This window comes from Mesoplodon densirostris, chromosome 11, assembly GCF_025265405.1.
Source record: "Mesoplodon densirostris isolate mMesDen1 chromosome 11, mMesDen1 primary haplotype, whole genome shotgun sequence".
NCBI classification, from domain to species: domain Eukaryota; kingdom Metazoa; phylum Chordata; class Mammalia; order Artiodactyla; family Ziphiidae; genus Mesoplodon; species Mesoplodon densirostris.
Window position 1 is genome coordinate 83,236,314 of NC_082671.1, and position 8,605 is coordinate 83,244,918.

The window sequence follows — 8,605 nt, forward strand, 5'->3', positions numbered from 1 at the left end:
AGGAGACATTATTTCTTTTAACGATAATTTATTTTCCTAGAGGCAATTTTACTATTTTCTAAAAATATCAGTATTTACATATATTGGAGCAATAGTATTCAGATCAGAAATGCAAAATAAAAATTGTGTTTTAATTAGCCAGTTGTTTCGTAGGTCTTTAGGTTGCTGTGTAAGAGTTACCTTAACCATTACCTACCCACCCCCGGCTTCACTGGGTACAGAGGCAAGGGTTTCATCTTCAGATGGTGAACTGAGCTGACAGGCGAACGACCATGATTTCGCAGTGACTGGTAACCCCATAAATGGAGTGAGTGAGTGTGGGATGGTCCCAGGCAGTGTGCCTGGCACAGTTCAGTTATTTCTTCCAGTATAGTCTCAAATTACGCGCAAGGCAAAAGTCCTGAGCAGAATATCTGCAAGGCCACAGTTAACGGGTTTATTCTATCCTATTTGAATTAGCAAGTTATCCTGTTAAATTGTTACCTTGCTGGTTGAAGGGGTTGGCTCTGGCTTGACTGTACTAACAGTTTTTAAGAGGTAGGTTTGGCCGCTCTAACTGAAAAGGGTCAGAGTTACCAGGGCTTAGCATTTGATCTGACGAGGGTGGAGTACATAGAAGAATCTCCAGCCTCTGACAGCTGCCCTATGGCCTGAGGATACCTGGGCAGCTGGGTTCCTGAAGTGGACCTTCAGAGGAGGAGGAGGCGTCACTGACACTTTGAAAATAATAATCTACGTAAATCTGATGCCAGTAGAGTCCAGTGCTGGAGTCACAGAGCCACCTGGAGGGGCATCCGAGGGTGCTGCACTGGAACTCTGCTTTCTTCATAGGGCCTTTGTACCAGAAAGTTTCCAGGCAGTTGAATCCTACCTTTTACCACAAGCAAAAAAAAAAAAAAAATCACCTGTTGATTCTGAAAGTTGTTATATTTTATTTTTATTTCTGATCGAGTTATAATAAACATATCAATACAATATTTATTAGTTTCAAGTGTACAAGTGATTCTATATTTTTATATTTTATGAAATGATCACCATACAAAGTTGTTAAAATAGTTTTGACTATTCCCTTCTGTGTACATTACATTCCCATGACTTATTTATCTTACAGTTGGAAGTTTGTACCTCATAATCCCCTTCCCCTATGACAACCACCAGTTTGTTCACTGTATCTGAGAGTCTGTTTCTGTTTTGTTGGTCCATTTGTTTTGTTTTTCAGATTCCACATATAAGTGAAATCATATGGTATTTTTCTCTGTCTGACTTATTTCACTTAGCCTAATACCCCCCAGGTACATCTATGTTGCTGAAAATGGCAAGATTTCATTTTTTTTATGGCTGAGTAATATTCCAGTGTGTGTGTCTGTGTCTGTGTCTATCAATGTATATCACATTTTCTTTATCCATTCACCTAAGGAGGGACACTTAGTTTGCTTCCATATCTTCGATGTTGTAAACGATGCTGCAATAAACATAGGGGTACATATATCTTTTTGAATTAGTATTTTTGTTTTCTTCCGATAAATACCTAGAAGTGGAATTGCTAGATCGTATGGTACTCCTATTTTTAATTTTTTGAGGAAGCTTCATACTGTTTTCCATAGTGGCTGTACCAGTTTACATTCTCATAAATAGTGCACGAGAATTCCCTTTTCTCCACATCCTTGCCAATACTTGTCTTTTTGATAATAGCCCTTTTGACAGGTGTGAGATGGTATCTTGCTGTGGTTTCGATTTGCATTTCCCTAATGATTAGTGATGTTGAGCACCTTTTCAGTGTGTGTGGGCCATCTGTATGTCTTCTGAAAGTTCTTTTAAATATACACAGTACTGTACGCTACAGTCCAACATTAAAGATAACATAATTCACAAAGAACTGCATTCTAGATGCCTGAAATCAATGTTCCCTGAGTAAAAACATTTTCATTCCCTCTCATTAATTCTCTCTCCTTTTCTTATCCCTGGACACTATCAAAAGGAGGTTACTTGCAGATTCTACATTTCTCAGGAGACATGATTGATGTCATAAGCTATCAGACAGTGAGATTGACTTTCTACATCATCCACAAAGCCATGAGTTATCAAATTCAGACTTGGTATTATCCTAGATGCATCCAGGTATATCCCCAGCACCACTATTTTTAGTGATGAAGGTAATTTTGCTTTTAACTCTGCTGTAGAGCTCCGAAGTAGAGGTTTTTTTTTTTTTTTTTTTTTTTATACTCTTATGTACCTTAAGGCCGAGAGGTTGGGCTACAGAGTTTGGGTGGCCTCTTTGTTCCTGGTTACCACTTCCAAACGATTTCTCCTCTTTCCTCCTTCAAAAACATTTGAAGTTCATACCATCATAAATCACACCTCATCCTCTTTACTGCTATAATTTCTCAACCCTTGGCCAATCTCCCTCAGAAATTAGACCATTGCTGCATGCTCTAAGTTTTTCTCACCATCCCTTTTCTCTATGTTCTGTGTGAATTCAACATTCTTACACATGGCCCATGTAACACTGACATTGGGCCTCTTAGGTCTTTGACCTCTTCATCTCCAACAACTTGTTCCTCTATTCCATCTCATCCATCCACGCCAGTGGCCAGACTCTGAACCCTGTCATCAATAGCTGTTTTACCTTCTAAATCTCAATTTCAAGCATCCCAATTGTCAATCACTAGCCTCTTTTCCTCAGCTCATTTATCATATTCTCACTGACCTCCAATTCATTAACCCCAACACTTTAAAGAAAAACCTATTATCCTGCTCCTGCCGTCATATAATCATTCCAACTCAACTGAAGTAGATTCCCTGATCAGTCCATGTAATCACTCTTTTGCAAACATTTTCAACTCTCTTACTCCAATGTCTCTATCTTTCTTGCTTGGAAGAGCCTCAACCTTGCTGGGACTGAACCTTGCTGGAACAAACTTTCTCACCACTTGCGCCCAAGTAGCAAAGATTGCTGGAGAAAAATCATACAACAACTGGTTTTAATTCATGACCCCAGACCTCACAGGAGCACTCGACACTGGCTGACAAAGCTCTTCATTCTCTGGATTAACCATTCATATCTTCACTTCTCAAATTGCTCATATCCCTTCTCCGTACCTCTCCCCATTTTCAGCTGGTAACCTTGCTTCATACTTGAGAAAATAGAAACCATCTGTAGGAATGCCTCAACTTGAGACGGTCAACTTTGCACTCATTTCCTCTTGCATCTCTCTTGTTTCAATTGAAGTGGTGTCCTTCTCTCAGAGTGAATTCCACCCGTTGTACTCTGGATCTCACCCTTCTGTCCTCAAGAACTTGATTCTTTCAGTCATCTCCTGTGAAATTTCTGAATTAAAAAAAAAGACTTGATGTTTTATTGTGTGTTACAGTCATCCAATATAACAAACATTTAAATTATCTTTTATGTTGAAACAGGTATTAGGTTTAAAAAAAATCTTTAAAATGTTACAGCTCTGGTACCCAAACCTTTGGGAAACAGTGGAAGGATATTTCTATGTGAAGCCACATTTTTTTTTTTTTAAATGATGCTATTACTTTGTCAGAAAAGTCTTCCAAAACTTTTTTTTTTCCTAAAACACTTGATAACTGCCTTCATTTCCCTTTTTGGAGTTCTTAATGTTATTAACATACAGGTGACTTTTTAATTTTTCATATCCTGTTTTGTATAGGACTTGGTTGTGAATTTAAGATGTTACCTCAAACAGCAGTTGATGAAATACTACATGGTCATGAAAATCATGTTCTTGACATTTATTTAAGAATATGAGAGAATGTTTACGACCCAGCAGTAAGTAAAATGCAAATAGAAAAAGAGACCCATGTTAGAGTAAGATCTCAGTTCTATAAAGAACTGAAATGTGTATGGATATGTGTATATTTAAATGGACTACATGAATATAGACCAGAATGTTTGTAGTAGTTTCCTCTAGGTGATGGGGACAGGTGGTTTTTCTTTTCTTCCCTATGTTTTTCTGTATTTCCCAAGATTTCTACAATGAACACATACGATTTTATAATCATAACTACTTTGAATTAGTGTGAGAAACTGGGGAATCACTTGGCTTATCAGAATTCAGAATCTGTTTTTCAGTTTTCATTTCCAAAGTTTCCATTTTATCAGTTTATCCAGAGTACATCAGTCTTAGGTAAATGATTAAAAATAATCAAAAGAGAAAGCTTATTAAACAGGTGAGATAAATGCTCAGTGCTTCTGTACTAGTGGATAAATCCACTTGAATGAATAAATGATACACTGGAAACTTTTTAGTGAAATAGAACAAAATCACAGAGCTATTAAGTGTCAGGATTTGGGAATTCAAATATGAATTTGTGTATTCCAGAGCCTCTTTCCTTATATCATTACTATACGATGATTGTAGAGGTTTAAGTTAAAATGAAGTGTTGGATTTTGGGTCATTTCAAAGTTACAGCAAGTTAGCAAATGGGTCATTCTGAGAAACTACAAATGTCCAGCTTTGGGAAAGAAGCTGGAACCTGTGAAGTGACAATTTTAGAGCTATAGCACCATTAATAATGACATATATATATTGCTTTACTCCCCCGCTACTTCAAAATGTGTGGCTGTATTTGGAGATGAGGCCTTTTAAGAAGTGATTAAGCTAAAATGAAGCCGTTAGAATGGGTCCTAATACGATCTGACTGGTGTCCTTGTAAGAGGAAACTTGGACACAGAGAGACACTAGGGAAGTGTGCATACAGAGGAAAGACCATGTGAGAACACAACAAGAAGGTGGCCATCTATGAGGCAAGGACAGGCCTTAGAAGAAACCAACCATGCTGTCACCTTGATCTTGGACTTCTAGCCTTCAGAACGGTCAGAAGATTTCTGTTGTTTAAGCTACCCAGTCTGTGGTATTTTGCTGTGGCGGCCCTAGCAAGGTAATACATATAAACCTCTACTTTTATAGTTGAAGAAGTCAGATCACAGGGTGACCTTGACTCATAGAAGGCATTTATGTATGTCCATTGGATGAATAAATGCCTTAAAGTCACAAAGAAACTTTCATTATTTTCAAGATCTTCCTTTATGAGGACTTTTTGAACTACCCAAGGCGGAGTTAATGTCCCTATTTTAGCACCCTCACACCACTCTGTTCATGCTACTCTCATGGCACTCACCCCAACATATTACGGTGTTTGGTTACTTAACGTATCTTTTTCCTGCTGCTCCAAAAAAACCCCACTTTCACTCTGTGTATCCTTTTCCTCAGTGTTTATCACAGTATCAGTGGTCCATAAATATCTGTTGAAATGGGTGATCTAATTTCAATCCAACCAAAAAAGAAAGGGAAGAACAAACTACACAGAATAAAAACACAGTTTCCAATGCTATATTAGGTTGAAACATGAGAAATTAATATTTGCTATTTTCAAAATACTGAGCAGGAAAACTTGGTGACTTCCATGGAACATATCCAATAATAAAAAAATTAATTTCTCCTAGTCTTGCTACTCATTTTTTGTACAACAGATATTTGACACATGCCTGTTAAGGCACTATTCAGTACTAAGAGTACTGGAGCTTACAAAGGTGAATGAGTAAACTTTGCTCCCTGCTATGAGAGATTAATAGTTGAAAGTGGTACCTGATTTGTCACCACTCGCATTAACTGGTGAAAATATAAAAGATGCATTGGTATCATTTAGGTCCAATGGATTCTAGCAAGTTCTTTCAACAGTTTGTTTCCACCTTATTATAAAACATTTAGTAAAGAGTGGGATCTGGGGTCAGTCATGCGGTTCAGAGTCTCGGGTGGGTAACTATTCTTCTGTGTGCCACAGTTTCATCCGTAAGCGTGTACAATGTGCACACGTTGCAGGGCTGTTTACAGTGTCTGGCACATGGGCTAAAGCATGTAAACTTACACAAAGTTAGAAATTGTACCCTGTCGGACTTGCTTTCCGAAGGCAAACGGGTCTAAAATTGTTTTTGGAAAAACAGCTTGTACGGTATATGTATTGTATGTTTCCTGTTAAGGACCACCATGGGCTGATATGCCCACGAATGCACAACAGTAATAGCCCACATCTTTATGCATTATGCACTTTGAATGACAGAGAACTCACAATGCCAAACAGTAAAACAAAAAAACAAAAACCCCAGCCTTAACGTTTCACGATATATAGTGATCCTTGTCTTTTTGCAGACTAAGGATTACTGGGATAACATTTGAACGAGGAAGACAATCCTAAAATCAAAGGCATTTTCAAAAAATGGCGGGAATACATCTAGCTTTATAGAAACCAGTGGGCCTAAAAATAAAAACCATGACCCCGACGTGATTCGAACACGCAGCCTTCTGATCTGGAGTCAGACGCGCTACCGTTGCGCCACGAGGTCCTGCTGGGCTGTGGCTCACGCAATTTCTTAGGACTCCGGTAACATGGCGTCTCTTCCGGGCACGCCTCGCCTTGTCTTCCATTCTCTCCCTGCCCCTCCATCCAGTTTAGGTCGGACTGTAGACTGATTCTTTTAGTGCGAAGATTTTCCTCACAGCTATCCCTCTACCTAGGCAAGGATGGAACTAGCAGAGGCGGGAGAATGGAGTTCGCCTTTTCCTCGGATCTCCAGGGTCAAAGGACACCCACCGGTCCTTCCTCTTCTTCTGCAAGCGATTTCCGTTCTAACCTGCCCGGTTAGGGGCGGAGACTCGGCCCACATCTTCCCCACCCCCTCCCCGTTCTGTGGGCTGAGTTCGTGACCTCCGTTTGGAATTTGGCGGGGCGCTACTGCGCATGCTACCGGCTGAGAGCGAGCAGTGGGTTTTTAACGAACGTTTTCGTCCTTCTTAACCCTTCTGACAACTGTGTAAAGCGTTTACTCTCAGAGTTGGCTTTTATCTCACCGTGAGCATTAAGCTTAAAAGTTACCATTTTGAAAAGACGCACTTACAAAAAACATCCGCATGTTGTGTTTGTCAGCCATGCCAGGCCGTTGAATTACGCGGAAAATAGTAGTAGTGGTCAGTAAAAGTAGGCTTTTCTCCCCGTCGGGGAATTGAACCCCGGTCTCCCGCGTGACAGGCGGGGATACTAACCACTATACTAACGAGGAGCTGTTCCTCAACTTCCTCTCAAGTACTACTTCAAGGTAAGGAAAGATTTCCCCTCCTACCACTCACCTGCAAGTGTGAAAATACTCAGCCTGTTGCTCCTCACATTATCCATTCTGGGCGCCTTGGATTCTTTTCGTCACTGAAAACAGTAAATGGTTCAGAATAAATGAAACAAAATGCGCTTCCAGTTTTAGTGATGGTGAACTGTTGAACATAGTTTGCCAGGACGTTTCATGCTTTCCAGATGATTTAGGTTTCTGGCGGGAGATTTTTGTTTTAAGTGACCAAGAATACGTGAGTTGACGCAGGTTTTTTTTTTTTTTTAAATTTTAATTTTATTAGAGTATGGTTGATTTACAATGTTGTGTTAGGAAGCAGAGTTTTACCTTCACAAATTTATATATTTTTTCTTTAGTCAAAGTTCAAGGGTATCATATGGTTGCCAGATGTCAGGGGCAGTCGGAGTTGCCCCACAGTCTAGTGCCTCTTCAAACTATTTGTAAGCTTTTCAGACACAAAAGGGCTCACGCAGGCCAAATGAAATTTTATTAGCTGATTTTTCCTGTATTTAGGTCTTTTTCCTGAGGCGTCTACAGTTTACTCGGAAATGACAAACACTTAAATGGTTAAATAATAATACATTTAAATAATTCAAAACAAGGATGTGCCATTGATTAAACATAGGGTTAGGAAAGTACATTAATATAATAATTTATATTATCCTGAGCTTTTTCATAAACAGGGGGACCAAGAGGGCCTCACTTACAAACTCTAAATAAGTGAATTTATAGAGTCACAAACTGACATGATTAAATGTTTTTATTATAGAACTTAAACTTACGTGTCTTAAGAAATCCATTCCTTGTACTAGGAATTAGTATTTTTATAGATCATAGGTTACATGGTGTTTTCCATCTGATGAAAGTGATTGTGGATTTAAACGCAGACATTTAAAAACTTGCAATTTCTTTTTTTTAAAAAACATCTTTATTGGAGTATAATTGCTTTACAATGGTGTGTTAGTTTCTGCTGTATAACAGAGTGAATCAGCTATACATATACATATATCACCATATCCCCTCCCTCTTGCGTCTCCCTCCCACCCTCCCTATCCCACCAATCTAGGTGGTCACAAAGCACTGAGCTGATCTTCCTGTGCTATGCGGCTGCTTCCCACTAGCTATCTATTTTACATTTGGTAGTGTATATATGTCCATGCCACCCTCTCACTTCATCCCAGCTTACCCTTCCCCCTCCCCATGTCCTCAAGTCTATTCTCTACGTCTGCGTCTTTATTCCTGTCCTGCCCCTAGGTTCTTCTTTTTTTTTTAGATTCCATATATATGTGTTAGCATACGGTATTTGTTTTTCTCTTTCTGACTTACTTCACTCTGTATGACAGTCTCCAGGTCCATCCACCTCACTACAAATAACTCAGTTTCATTTCTTTTTATGGCTGAGTAATATTCCATTGTATATATGTGCCACATCTTCTTTATCCATTCATCTGTCGATGGACGCTTAGG

The 8,605-nt window shown here is 39.1% G+C and overlaps 2 non-coding genes across 2 annotated transcripts; both read right to left on the bottom strand.

Annotated features, from left to right (window-relative positions):
• Positions 1 to 6,292: 6,292 nt before the first annotated feature.
• Positions 6,293 to 6,364, bottom strand: TRNAW-CCA (transfer RNA tryptophan (anticodon CCA)). Its single transcript has one exon. It is a non-coding gene; the product is annotated as a tRNA-Trp (tRNA).
• Positions 6,365 to 7,006: 642 nt separating this feature from the next.
• On the bottom strand, positions 7,007 to 7,078 carry TRNAD-GUC (transfer RNA aspartic acid (anticodon GUC)). The gene has a single exon. It is a non-coding gene; the product is annotated as a tRNA-Asp (tRNA).
• Positions 7,079 to 8,605: the final 1,527 nt, after the last annotated feature.